Here is a 15,222-nt window from a genome sequence, read left to right on the forward strand (position 1 = left end):
ACCATAAATTACCATTTTTACATTTGTTAGATTATATTGTATACAAATCTGAACTTATTATTTCGTGCACAACCAGCAAAAGTTTTGTTTTTTATTCTTCTATTATTCTATCATTTTGTTTCAAAGACATAAACCGAAATGCACACCGTTGAATTAAACATGTTAACATGCGTTCGCATTACCCTTCCAATTGTTTATTTATTTATATTTTCTGTTATGTTGACTGTAATGGAAATATTAAATATTGTAATAGTTTATTTTGTAACCGGAAGCTATGAGAATGGTAAGACGATAGCAGACGACAATATTGCAGCTTATATTTTGTGATATATTATTTCGGTACTTCAAACAAAATACTTGCTTGAAAGCTTAGATTTATTCATTATTAAAGCCCGTTTAGTTTCTGAATAAATCCCCATTCTTTACGATGCATGCATTATTTATAGTTTTACTTTTGTTTTGCCTCTGGAGATAAGGACTATTTGCAACACGATAGCACGGCAAGCATGTTTTCAAATATATCAGAATAACATCGCAAGGAGTATTAAGTGCATTTCCATTGTTTATCTTTCTAACATGATCTTTCCCCATATTATTATGTTGCTAACTTATGACTATTTTATATCGACATATATATTACAAAATGTTCTACGCAATCGCATCGTTTAACTTGTTGTTAGGAAAAGTTATCAAGTCATTTGAAACTGTTTTGGCTATAAAGTGTAAGCGTACAATACAGTTATAATTAAATGTTGATATCTTGAATAAAATATATGTTATAATAAATGTTATTAAATAGCATTGTAAAATTTAATGTTGAATTAAATACATGTTATTTTTTCTATTATTAAATAAAAACAAATATTTCATTTACCATATCTATTTATAAGGCGTATATTTACATAATTATAACACGATCCAAAACATTGAATTGCTTAATTTTGACTTATATCACAAACTTAATAGCAACATTATTAGTATACGTTTCCAATGTTTTATTTTTATTAAAGTCATTTACGTTAAAACGTCTGTTTCCTTATAAAGTTTTGTTGTTGTTGTTTTCTTACGTATATCGTAACCGTTGTAATTATGTTCTTCTATTTATAAAGTTTACATCTGCTACAAACTTTTGATGAAATCTAATTTCAGATATCAAGACCTTTGAACTTTAACCAAATTTTATATGTCTGAACAACCGTTTCTAAAGATATGACGACATAATAATAGTGTTGATATAATTAATTTATCATTTTGATATGCTTTAGATATATCTCAACCATGATTGAAAAAGGAAATAGATAAATAAAAAGCACAGAAAAGATCTTCGTTACTCATCCATTGCTTTAATTTTTATACGTAACTATTTCAATTCATATTAGATCTCACAACATACAATATTTCGGCAACTGATATATTTAATCTATAGGCATTATTTCTTTTAGTTTTCTCAATAGTTTACAATCCTTTGATCTCTGTGAAAATAAGCGAATTTAGAGTATATAATAGTAAAAATAAAAACGGACTGAAAGCTCGACTGTCTTCATGTATTGAAAATGATGAAAAGAAATTCTTACCATATTCTGTAAATAAAAATCCATTCCAAGAACATAACCTTTAACATTTTGGAATTATCACAATATAAGCAGATGTAAAAACATATCACTTCATTTTTCAGTACATAAATTGGTTTCAGCACGGAATATTGTAAGAACTTTGCCTTTTTTAAAATTCCACTGTCAACGCGACATTCAACGGGTTTATTTTCGATGCAAGAAGAATAAATCAAAAACGGATCAAAGTTTTCGAAATTTTTGTTACAGAAAAATGTATCCAACAGGGCGTATGAATATTAAACATGACTGTTAGTATGCTAGGATCATTATCAAATTAAATATCTAGATGAAAAGTTGAATGTTACTGCACGAGATGTAATTAGTCGCCCGTCTCCGTCTGCTGTAATGGAACATTGGTGTATTCGCGCGCGTGTCACTGCGCGTCATGTTTCGGATATTGACCAATGATCGACTAGTGACTCTCGTTTCATTGCCTTTCATACAGTGGTGAAAACAGGCGCGTGTCATCTAAACTTAATCTTTTTTCCCAACCGGCACCTATTTCCTTTTAATTACAATTTCATCACTAAGTTGACAGAGGAGCCGTATTGGAATGGAATTGGAAACAACTTTAATATCAATCGAATTCTAGTTGATATCAAGTTAGTTTTATTTCAGATTTACCGCGTGACCTTACATAAAAGGAAATAGCAATAGTTCAAGGGAAATGTATCTTTTTTTTCCTCATATGGTTTTCGCTCAATCAAAAATATTACATCTAAAAGTACGTTATTAAGTACTATCAATTAATATGTCTATTTAGATGCTATAATACAAATATATATACCTTACATTAATATGTACTTTTTTATTTATATAAATGTCAGCATTCCTTTAAATAGTATAATATTCAGGATGATGTCAGTGGTCTATCAAAAAGGTATAGTGACCGCCTGAGCGGGGCATTATTATGTTTTTGTCGGACCGCTAAAATTTAGTGGCGTGTAATCGCGAGGACTGTTAAAAAAATCGCGTTATATAAGCTGACTACCAACATTTTTTGTACATTTAACAAGAAATTTTGTGATTGAAACAATATGATTTCAAACTATAACCACGATGTTCTAAGAAAGTGCGGTTTAATATAAAAATAGCACACAGTACTTCAGGCCTCATAGCATTAGTGACCTCCATGTCAGCCACAAACATTGATCGGACCTTAGCCTTTTGAGGGCTGCCTCATCGGTCATTATAATGCTATGATACTCTCAGTGCCGTGTACGTTTTTATATAGATATGTCAAAAAGAGCTTAAGATAGCACATCAGGATCTCTAAGTTAAAGCTTATTTAACGACAAAATTCATAAAATTGCTCTGCAAAATGTAGAGATGTGTCAAATATACTTAAGGTATGACCATCATAACGCCAACCTTTAAAAAACAAAAATTCTCAAGATATACTTTAAAGTCATATCGTCAGATCATTCAAAAATTGTTTTTACTTAGTTACAACTTACAAATGGTACTGAAATAACAAATGAAGCCATTTGTAACCAGGAAAAAGCCAAGCGTAACATGCTTGTTTAAACAATTTAACGTTTATGAAGGAAGCGTTTAATATGAGAAATTCTTTTTTTAGATTATTTTTCTTTTAAGATATTTTGAGATTATTTATTAACCAAAGTATAAATATTTGTTGTTTTTTTTGTTGTTGTTTTTGTAAAATGTACGTGTATAGCTTGACCATACTAAGTATTTGTTAATGGCCAAAGGCATTTGAAATGCCGATTTGGCAATAACAATATGATAAATAATGTTAACATGAAAATATTTCCTAAACTGTGTTCCTATGTTTTACAATTTTCAATGTTTTGTTGATTTATCTGTAACTGTGCAGCTTTAATAACATATTGATACATCTTGTGATAAAAAGAAGTTTAACATAACGATTTTAAAATCTATGTTAAATATGTGTGTACACAATTCAGTAAGAAGTAAAAAAATATCAAAATTTTGCACTTACCCACTTTATAACCAGTTGATAGTCTTTCGTGAAATTATTAACATATTAGTTTATAAATATTTGGATAATGTTGCGAATTGGCTTGCTACTTTGTATCATTTTGATATTTGAATAAGGTAGTTATTTGGTAACCGCAATAGGGAAGACAAAACATCGGATTGATTTTTATGATAATGATTAGGTAATCGCATCACATGACTCATCGCAAAGTTTTTTTTTGTTTTTTTTTGTTGTTTTTTTTGTTATCATTTGCAGTTTTAGTTAGCTTTGTCATATTTCTTAATTCAGAGTTAATCATATATTTATATATTTAAAAATCCCTTCTAAAACATAATTTATATTTGTTTTACAATGGCGCTACATTCACCAAACGCTACATAATAATGTCAGAATTCCGTACATTTAAATCTTAATAGTACTTTTCTAATTAAAATCTAGAGTATAGAAACTTCACAGGATATCAGTCGCTAACCTACACCGCCGGTGCAATGCCAATGATTTCATTACCTCACAGCGTAATCAACGTTGCTGATAAAATTCAAATTTAATCATAAGACGCCATGTTACATGCATGGCTGATTGAATTTATGAGGACACCTGGAAAATCTCCGCAAACCAGGAAAATAGGAAAATTCAATCAATAGGGTCATTGATAATATAGATCTGGCACTCTAGCGCTGTCTAATTGCCTCTAGATGTCGCTGTAACCGGTACTCCGACGACAGGCAGCGTCACTCTGCCCTGCATTAAAACCCGTCCGTTTCCGTACTTGTTTGCAGACGTAATAGATATTTATTGTCGCAAAGCATACAAAAGTGCATTAAAACGCGTCCTTATAGCTCCGCGTGTGTTTGCTTTTACGTCGTAAAGTATGCACATAATGTATAAAACAATGCTGTTGAAGCCGAGATTCAGTTTCCTGAAACAACTGATTCATTATAGGACAAATTAGCAATTACTGGTGACAATTTATATCGTGATGAAAACGTATCACAAGTGAAAATGTCATTTATTCCCTACGTTTTTATGCACATGCATGGTTTTATGTTGTTGTTTTTTTGTTTTTTTTTACTGCAACGCATGAGAACGTTTTGTAAAGCAGGTTGTGAAGGTTTGTTTGTTTGTTATTGTTTTTGTTGTTGTTGTATTGTTGTTGTTTTTGTGGTTGTTTTGGGGTGGGGGGGAGGGGGTTCATGATCCATGTTGTGAACCTAAAGTTCATGACGAATGCCCTGCATACAACATTCTGCATTTACACTCTCTTATGAAAAGTTTTATGCTTAATACACTAGTATTTACATCTTTATTTTAATCATATTTTAATTATTTATATATTATTATATTTTTACTAATTATACTAATATGATATTGTAATTATGATATATAAATGTATATACATGACTGTATATACTTAGTTTCAAAAGAATCTTTGCACTCGATTACAGAGATATTTAGTGTACTTATGTAAGCAAATACTGGCTCATTTGGTATCATAATAAATCAGAAATATACACGATAGTTCACATTGTATTGAAATTTGATTATTATCAGAACTGAACTTTGATAACGTGTAAACAACTGAGGGTAAAAACTTGCAGAATTGTGTTTTTTTTGTACATGCGTTTTTGCCTTTTGATACTTGAATTTTTGGAACTGGACATTTATCAACACCCAATTCAATATGAGGTGACGTCAATCCATGCAGTGTCAAACATTTTCGTTTATCCATTGACGAGATGGACGCAACAGACACTGATTTAACTGTCACCCCCATCCCTTTCCAAATAAAAAAAGAAAGAAAGGAAAGAAAGAAAAGATGAAAGAAAACAAGTTAAAAAGTCACAATTCTGCAACATATACTTTTCGCCCTTCCGCTATTTACGCGACGCCACAATTGTGATAATTATCAAATTTCAACAAAACGTAAACCATTGTGTGGTCAATAAAAGACACCACATTTGACAGTATACAGTAATGTCAATACAGCTCAAGTCAGTATACAGAATGTCCAAGTAACCAAGTTCAATCTTTCTTTTGCAAAAAAATATTGTCTCGAACTTTAAATCTTATGTCCCGGGTATGGTATATCGGTTTTGTTGGCATGTAAATGTTATTCATACTTTAATTATTTATATATATCACAATACTATTTTTTCTAATTATACTAATAGACCACATACTATTTAATATAAGTGCGTTTGTATTAGTATACAACAACTGTAGGGTTATTATACATACGAGGCAATTGGTATAAATATTCACATCATGTTTTATTTAATCTAATACGTAAAACAACACATGCCCTGGGAAAATAGAGTATTGATTCAATTAAAGTAACATCATAGTTTAATTGGAAAAAAAAACAGAAAGCTCCACGAATAGAGGTTGTTTTGATTGGTTTGTGATATTAAGAACAATTAAACAAACACTGAAATTAAAATTAAAGCTATACATAGTCAAGAATAAGATAAATGGAAACGTGCACAATTTCTGACGCATACGTATATTAACCGATATGAATAAATGCAGACACAACGAACATCTGCTGATCACCGCAGTGGACTGAGCGTTTACAAAACTTTTGGTTAAAAAAATTGATAAAAACAGAAATGTACCAATTAAAAAAAAACAGTCACATAATAGTTATAAATGTGTGTCCTGCGGATGTGGTGTAATGGGCTCGTCCTTCTTTGAAGTTGGATCAGTCCTATAGTGTTTAAGGGGTTTCAAAATTAAAATAACCTTTAATTCAGTACCTATATTGTAGGTATAGCCTGTCCAGCCGCTGCCACATACATTACGAAGTTCTTGACAAAAGATCCGTGAATTTATTTTTAGTAAACATAAACGTGAGTTTTTGGTGTTGATGTCATGGCAAGTTTATTTTACTGTATTATGTAACCTTTTGTAATAAAATAAAGATATATCTATTCAGTAAATTAGGAATAATTATATGTATTTTTACATTATATATTTTTCTTAAAATAAATGGTTGCAAATAAATTAAACAACCGCCGAATGTCAATGTTGTATATAAGGTTAAATAATTAAATCAACACGCTGTGTATGTTTTTTTTATTATTATTATTTTCTATGTTGAAACATCTTCCATGTATTATATCAAAACTCATGAAAAGGGACCAGTACAATACGCCGATATTTCTGATGACCTAGGAAATAATAATGATAAAAAAAACAACAACAAATAAAACACGAACTAAGTGTTGACCTATGCAGCGTGTCATTTAACCTTTAAGTAGAAATCGCTGTTTTGTCGTGTACTTTTAAAGAGAATTGTTTATTTTTCCCACAGAACAGAAATTTCTTTAAAAATAACACTTATAAGAAATCGATGAGAAACCGGGTACCATTATTGACAAATCATTGTATCAAAACGTTTGCTTTCCACTTCTCAGCGTCTTAAAGGTATCGAAATATCACGAGGAAACACAAGTGTCACATGTCATGGTCCTGTTGAAATACGCTCGCATTATTTATGACGGGAGACAAGAGTTCGCGCAGAATGCACATCACGTGTCGCAAATGCTGTTTTAGAACTTGTCACTACAACAGAATGCAATTACATTACACGCAATGATGCAAGGATCACGGAGGTGGGGAATTTGTGAATCATGAAAGTCATAGTCCCATGTGTTATTGCACATTGTTGAAGAATTCCCCGTATTTATTTATTATTTAATATCTTATTACTGCCCAGTGCTCTCACCTAAACGGGAATAAATTTGGTCATACACTACCCCTACTGTCCCTCTCCGCACGACAACCCTAAAAAACGAAAAGTAAAAATGCTTAAACTTGGCATATGACAGTGTATTGTTATGCATTTGTTATTTTACCCATTTTATCTGCTAAACTGATAATAAAAACATTTTGTACCATATTTTTGTAAATATTATCTACGGATAGTAGAAAACGCGTTCAGGGTGTTATTTGTTTTACAGTGAAATAGTTTCAGATAATCAAGACAATGCTGATGCATTCAATACTTTGACGTCTGCTTTATCCAAAGCTGTCGTCTGCTTGCATTCATTAACTTTTAACAAGTCGTGTATCTCTTTGTCATAGAGTAAAGAAATTAATGTCAATTTGTCACAGCGGGAATCTGCCCGCGTGTATCGACTTTAATGCAGACGATAAAATATCACCAACTTTTAACTTCCGGTGAAAACCCAGTTTTAAAATAACTTGCCTCCCTTAGTATGATACAGTAATTGAATCGGATAGCCGATACGCTGGCTAACTAGAAAAACAACAACAAATGTTAGAAAATAATATATCGGGTATAAAACTTTTTAGTTCTTTGTTTTTGTTGTTGTTTACCAAAGATTCTTGTGTTATATCGTATGACACCGTTGTTGCTAAACACATTTAAGTATCTGTGAAAAAAACATCTATTTGTATTTGTCAATATTTCATTAACTTTTGCTGCGTGAAAGAGTTTTTTTTCTAGATTTAAATAACCTTTTTTGTGAAAGAAAATGTTGACTTTATCAAATGTATATGTTTTTTATGAGATGGGTTGCGTTAAATTACATGATACACTTGAACTTGCAAAAATACTGAGATGTTATAACGTTATACATGCAGAATATAAATTACAAAGAAGTATGCAGTAATTTAAAATCATAAACGGGTGGATTTTATTTTCCATGAACAATAAGCATAAATTTCACAGCCTTCCAATACTTATAAAATTATATGTATTTTTTCACAATCGAAGGGGTCAGTGCAAGATGGTACCTAACGTTATTTAACATTATTTTGAGAAAAAGGTCATTTTATGAAATTTTAGTTTTAATTGAAATATTTTAAAATTAATTCACTAATAAGTAATGTTATTAATAAAAAGAACATTTGAAACCAAAGTTGTATGTTTTACACCATTTTTAACCATTTTATTGAAAGAAAAGTTATTTTTATCAAATGTGCTTATGCAAAAACGGTTCTAAATCCTATGGAGTTAGGACCTTTGTAACTTTTAAAACAATTGCATAAAGTATTTGAGCTTAAAATTTACATATCTTTCAACTTTTCAATCAACTAAAAGGTTATCATATAACCCCTAATGTATTTGCACATTAATATTAAGCTTAAAAAACTTAAGGCGTATCAAACAATTCATCAATTGTATAAATTGTATTTGTTACACATCCTTTAGTTGATAAATTGATGAATATTTGATTGATTAACTAATTGATTAATTGACTGGCTACAGGAAACAAAAACAAATGAGTTTTAAACATATATTCTTCATAGAAAGAAACAAAACTTTAACATTCAAGCCAGTTCAAATATAAAAGAACCTATCTTACGAATAAAAGTTTTGTTTTTAATAATTCAGAATATAATTGCATGTATTTCAAAAATATTGTGTGAAGGAACTGTAACAAACGTATTTTCACTAGACGACTACATTTAAATAACCTAAGTTACAAATATTATAAAATACATCAGCTTTAGCTGTATAGTTTCAATATCTCAGAATATGGTCTCGAAAAATCAAACAAAAGCTACCAGAACATGCCTTTGTCGCTAAAATGTAAAATATTTAATACAATTAACATTAACTACCTAAAGCATCCTAAATGCTCAAATTTAAACATTTCCTCTTAAACAATAAATTTTTTGGTGATATACATGTATAGAAAAACTCTAAACAATATTTTTAAGACTTAAATGTCTTCATGCAAAATTTTAAAAAGGGATGATATGGTATATGTGCAACAAAGGTTCTATCTCCATGAACACAAAATTCACATAATAATATTTGTAATAATTTTCACACAAATGAACATTTCTGCAAATTAATTTGACAAAACATAGAAGAAAACATTGTTGTTGTAAATTTCCATGCACATTTTGACATAAAATCAAAATATAATCACATTTTCATATATTTTTTTTCGCCTCAAAACAAGAAAAAATGGATAGATTTAATGTAACAAAGGTCTCAACTCCACCTCTGGAGTTAGGACCTTTGTAAAGTTCCTCCAAGAACCATTTTTACCTTAAAAACAAAGAAATGAGTAACAAAGGGAGGTTATTCTAATTCCAAATAACGTTCTTTAAATCACAAAGGTCCTAACTCAATTTCATCCAAAATTGTAGTTAGGTACCTTGTTGCACTGACCCCTTCAATTATCAGTAAGAAGAAAAAAAAACATTTGGGGTGGTAAAACACAGATTGTAGATATACAAAAAAAATGTAGTAAAATATTGCTCCCCCTATTTCTTAACCTTTTGACAAAATCCTGTGTTTAGACATGTTAAAACAAACACACACATACGCTCGCACAAACAAAAACTATATATCAAAATATATATAAGAAGTGTGATTTTCAAAATTATTGTTATCCATATTTATCTTGTCCAATCAGATTATCTAAATTTGAACATTTTCGACAGTCTATTTCGCATAAACACCCTCAATAGTTTAATTCAGTCAGAAGTTGATAAAGAAGACTAAAACGTATTAAGCAACTATAAGTCCTTACTTGCTGTTTATGAAGAGCTTTCTGAATTGAACAAATTCCTACTCGTAGTAGAAAGTATATCCTAACTTTGACTTTTTGAACTTAAAACCCTCTTCGGGACAAGATTACATATAACCCAATAATAAGAATTATAAATTTCTGTGTTACAAATTCTTAATTATGAGTTAATTTCTTTGAAGAATTTTCAAATTTGTTCTAAGAAAAAATCAACACCAAATTAGAAGAAATTATAGCTGAATTAGGACTTATAACTCCTATTACTAATAAGGTGAAATAAAGTGAAATAAAATACCTAATTAGAATATTGTTACGCTTAATAAGGAGTTTTTTTAAATCATCCGCATAAGTAGAAAATATATACTTATTAGAATTTTTGACTACTAAATATAAAAAATTCCTAATAAGGACAGTTTATGTCCTTATTAGAAGTTTAAAAAAAACTTATTAGGAGAAACAAAATCCTATTTAGTAACTTGTAAAGAAATCTAATTGCATGTAGGAGTTACAAAGTTCAAAATATGATTTTATTTCTCCTAATTACGCCTTTTAATCTCCTATTTATGGCTTACAAAGTTCTAATTGAGTCCTTAATTGTACTATGCCATAATTAAGAATTAATTTCTCAGCTAAACAACGTCATGGGTATAATTTTATTTATGCTAATTAGGCCTTTAAGAGTAGAAATAAGGCTTATTTTTCTAAATAGGAGCTAGAATACTTGTTAGTTCTTATTAAGTTCATTTTTTTATTTTTACTATTTAGTAGTAGCAAAGTTCTCAAACTTCTAATTTAAAATAGGCTATTTTGAATCCTAACTAAAAGTAATAAAGTACGTATTAGACATTTCAAACTATTATGACAAGTATTGTTTTCTGAAAACGTTTAGACATTGCGATGGCGACAATGCGATAATGCGATGGCGAAAATGCGATGACGACAATGCAATGATGCGACAGTGCTTTAACGCAATGGCGATAGCGCGATTACGTGATGGCGACAGTACGATACAGCGATGGCGACAACGCGATAGTATAATCGCACTATCGTATTGCCGCCATCCCATTACTGCACTGTCGACATCGCGTTATCGCACTGTCACCATCTCACTATCGCATTGTCGCCATCACACTATCGCATTGTCGCATTATCGTACTGTCGTCATCGCGTTATTGCATTGTCGCCATCCTACTATCACATTGTCGTCATCGCACTGTCGTATTGTCGTCATCGCACTATCGCACTGTTGCATTGTCGCCCTCTGGATTATGAAGTATAACCACGATGGTCCTAACGGTATTCCGAAGTTTCCTCACCCACATGCATAATGCTGATGCAATTGTCATGCAATATGCTACGGACAATGCCTGTCGAAAAGTAAATAAATCAGGTGACGTCACAAAAAAAAAGATTGAAAAGCTGTCATACGTCAATGACGTCATTAGTCCTCAATACGTAAGTTATCCTAACACTTACTGCTAACGTTTTTTATTACATGCTTTTCGGTGGTTTATAGAAATATATCAGTGATACAAAACTGGTAATTTCACTGTTTGAAACAGTGAAATTACCACTTTGATAATTTCACTGTTTTGAATTTGAGCCCCTTACGTTGTTTCAGTGAAATACCAGCGTGCACAGTACTGGGTACCAACTTAATGACGTGACGTCGTAAATGACGTCACGTTGTATTATTATTTGGCGCGCTTTTCATTCAGTATTAGATTTAATGTCTTTTTAAAACGTTTATTTGCATATAATAAAAAGAAAATTTGTTTAGTTTAGTGTAAGATAGAAATATATTTCACCTTGTGAACACCAAAAGTTCATATTTCACTCGTGGCTGCGCCACTCGTGAAATATACCTTTTGGTGCTCACTCGGTGAAATATATTCCGATCTTACACTGCACTAAACAAATATCCTCTATATAATAATGACTGAATAATAAAAAATATTTTTTATTACCACTTTAAAAGTAGTATAATTATATCTCTTATGTACGTTTTCGTTTTCGTTTTTCGTTTTCGTTTATTGATATCAGCTCAGTTTGCATATATACAAAATTTTTATACAGGAGCAAAAACATTATATAAATAAAACATACAAAGTCACAATGGTGAACAGCATGCAATATCTCAGAGGACAACTTAAATCATGAGATTATATACGGTAACCATTATATAATATAGTTAGCTATCTATTACATAATAAAAATGCGTAAAATAAACAGTACAGGAGAAAGTAATAATAATAATAATGACAAGATCTATATATATGAAAATCAGCTTCAGAGGTAGTATATAGTATAGAATTATACTACTTAGTAAATTCTGAAGAAAAGGGAAAAAAAGGAAAAGAAAAGTATTTCTTTTAGTTTGTCCAGAGCGGAATCGGACCACAGGGAAAGAAGACTTTATCGGTCTTCCATAGTTTACCTGTGTTACTAGTTACTGATTGGTCAGTATCTACCGTTAAAATTACGTCATATGTAAGATTTGATACGGGTGGCATTAAAGTGACATTTGCAAATTTTATTTGTTTTTTGTTTTTCATACTTATTTTTTGTTTTGTTTTTCATACGTATTTTTTCTCTTTTTCGTACATATTTTATTCTAGTTTTGCATACATATTTTATTTTAGTTTTGCATACATATTTTATTCTAGTTTTGCATACATACTTAAGTTTCGCATACATATTTCATTTTATTTTTTTTCGTACATATTTTATTTTTGGTTTTCGTACATATTTTTAGCCAATCAAAACAGCCGTTACATCTTATAACGGCCCATAGTTGAAAATAGGGGTTTTAAAAATAACGCCATTTGAAACACGACGCCATTTGCAAAGTAGAGGTTTGGATTGTTACACCATTTGCAAAACACCATTTTCAAACACTTCGACATTTGTAATGAAATAAAATATGTATGCAAAACTAAAATAAAATATGTATGCAAAACTAAAAACAATTATGTACGAAAAAAAATGTACGAAAAACAAACAGAAAAACAAACAATACGTATGAAAAACTAACAAAAATAAATATGAAAAACAAAAAATAAATAAATCTGCAAATGTCACTTTTATGCCACCGTAGTCAGATATTCGAGCAAAAACTTTATTCATAGCTGTCATCTGCTTATATTCATAATTTCCTTTACAAATTTATTTTCTCTTTTGTCATAGGGTGAGGAAATATAATGCCCATTTGTCGCAGCAGGAAGTAGTATCGACTTTAACGCAGACGATAAAACTTAACCGGCTGTTTACTTCCGGTGAACATTAAACTTCATTTAAACTGCCTTTCTTTAGGCAATAAATACATAAATCAACGAAGACCAAAGGATTGTATCAAATGACGCAATTTACCTTATTAGGTAATACATTTTTTATAATGATTTCTTCCCATTTAATATTTTTCAAATCGATTGATGTGATACCTGCATGGAATTACGAAACAGACAAGACAGTGATGTGCTAGAAATACACTGAAACCTCCATTTACTTTACATACAATCACATTTACAATTACAAAGACATACTTTAACATAATTTCAGTATTTTAGAATATCGATTTTTCACAATAATTGCAAAACATAAGAAAAACACAGTATAATTAGCTAAGTTGTAGGAATGTAAATTATCTAAGAGCCTCGAGTTCTTTAATGCATGTTCTGTATTAAGAATATGTTTTTTTCTGTATCAACTTTGGTTAACCAATTACTGCATGAGCATTTTGTGAAAAATGGCTGTTTCATTGAAAAGTCTCCCGTTACAAGTTCAAATTGCTATAAAACTATGAAAACTGCTTCAATACTAATCAAACTTGGCATAAAAGTTGACTGGACCATTGCCTTTGTAAAATATGTTAAGTCTTTTTTCGATCAAAATTGTTTTCAAAGTGCTGCAACTTCTTAATGGATTGAGATAGAGTCAAAGGCTTTTCAGCTTTGGATGCACGTTACCTTATGACCGACCTCGGGTCATTTTTAGCCTCTCACAAGTCCAAAATTTCTTCAATTCTACAGTTCCCGAAAATCTTACTTTTTCGCCGTATAGCTAAGCAATCTTTTGCTTCCTTTGCGTTTAGCAATTAGAACATTTAAAGTAATTTCGTATTTTGTATGGAAGTTAAAGTACCACATTGTTTATGAGGCCCAATGTACCTTTAATGGAGATAAAAGCAAGTATGTACTATGCAAATTACAATGAAAATTGATATAATAAAGGAGTTTGTTTAGGTAGGCTATTTTTATTCATATTTGTCAAACTCTTTTTGTTATTTTTTTCCAATGACACTTTTTCTATTCTTCCTTATGAATTGTATATGAGTACATTTTACCTTCACTAAGGAAGGCAAACGTGTCGTGATTTAAAGAAGATACGGAGTCTATGTATTTTCTACGAAGTCCCGTTAGGGCTATAGCGACACACACATAATTCAAAACGGTGAAAAGCCGAAATAACGAACTTACGATGATGAATAGTCGAAATAATGAAACCATGATGGTGAAAAGCCGAAATAACGAAATCACGATAGTGAAAAGCCGAAATAACGAAACCAAGATGGTGAAAAGCCGAAAGAACGAAACCACGATGGTGAAAAGTCGAATTACGAAACCACGATGATGAAAAAAGTATATATTATAAAAAGTATTTTTTTAACAGTGTGAAAACGTGCATTGCCAAGTTTAGAAAAAAATTAATATCTTAAAACACACAGTATATTTACAATTTTAATACAAACTTTCAAGCAATAGTTTAACTGGTTTAAATCTTATCTAACTTTTATGTATTACAAAGTGGTGTTCGTAATATTGAGATAATTATCCTCTCTTAAATAGAAAGGAATCTCAGCAGTATGTGTGTTCTATTGTTTGACCAAAATTACCACAACATGCCTAAAACATATAAATTATACCATATGAGCAATATGATTAAGAGTGTATTTTTCTTACGGATTGCATTTAAAAATATTTTCTTATGTACGTGCCGCTGTCAACATGGCCATGCCAGCGTTGAAACATTCCAAACGCCTATAGCTCTGTAGTTTGTAATTTAGTCCTTGAGAAAGAATAACATCAGAAGTTTCAATGAAACATTGAATTACCGATATAAAAATCCCAATTGAATA

The 15,222-nt window shown here is 30.5% G+C and overlaps 1 protein-coding gene across 1 annotated transcript in view; it reads right to left on the bottom strand.

Annotated features, from left to right (window-relative positions):
* Nucleotides 1-2,053, bottom strand: part of LOC132753524 (cell adhesion molecule DSCAM-like) — an 88,837-nt gene extending 86,784 nt beyond the window's left edge. The window contains 1 exon segment of the mRNA XM_060744005.1: nucleotides 1,575-2,053. The gene's annotated coding sequence lies outside the window, so the exon portion shown is untranslated.
* Between the last annotated feature and the right edge of the window lie 13,169 nt (nucleotides 2,054-15,222).

Source organism: Ruditapes philippinarum, unplaced genomic scaffold, assembly GCF_026571515.1.
Source record: "Ruditapes philippinarum isolate M1 unplaced genomic scaffold, ASM2657151v2 ctg2530_1_1_1_1, whole genome shotgun sequence".
NCBI lineage: Eukaryota > Metazoa > Mollusca > Bivalvia > Venerida > Veneridae > Ruditapes > Ruditapes philippinarum.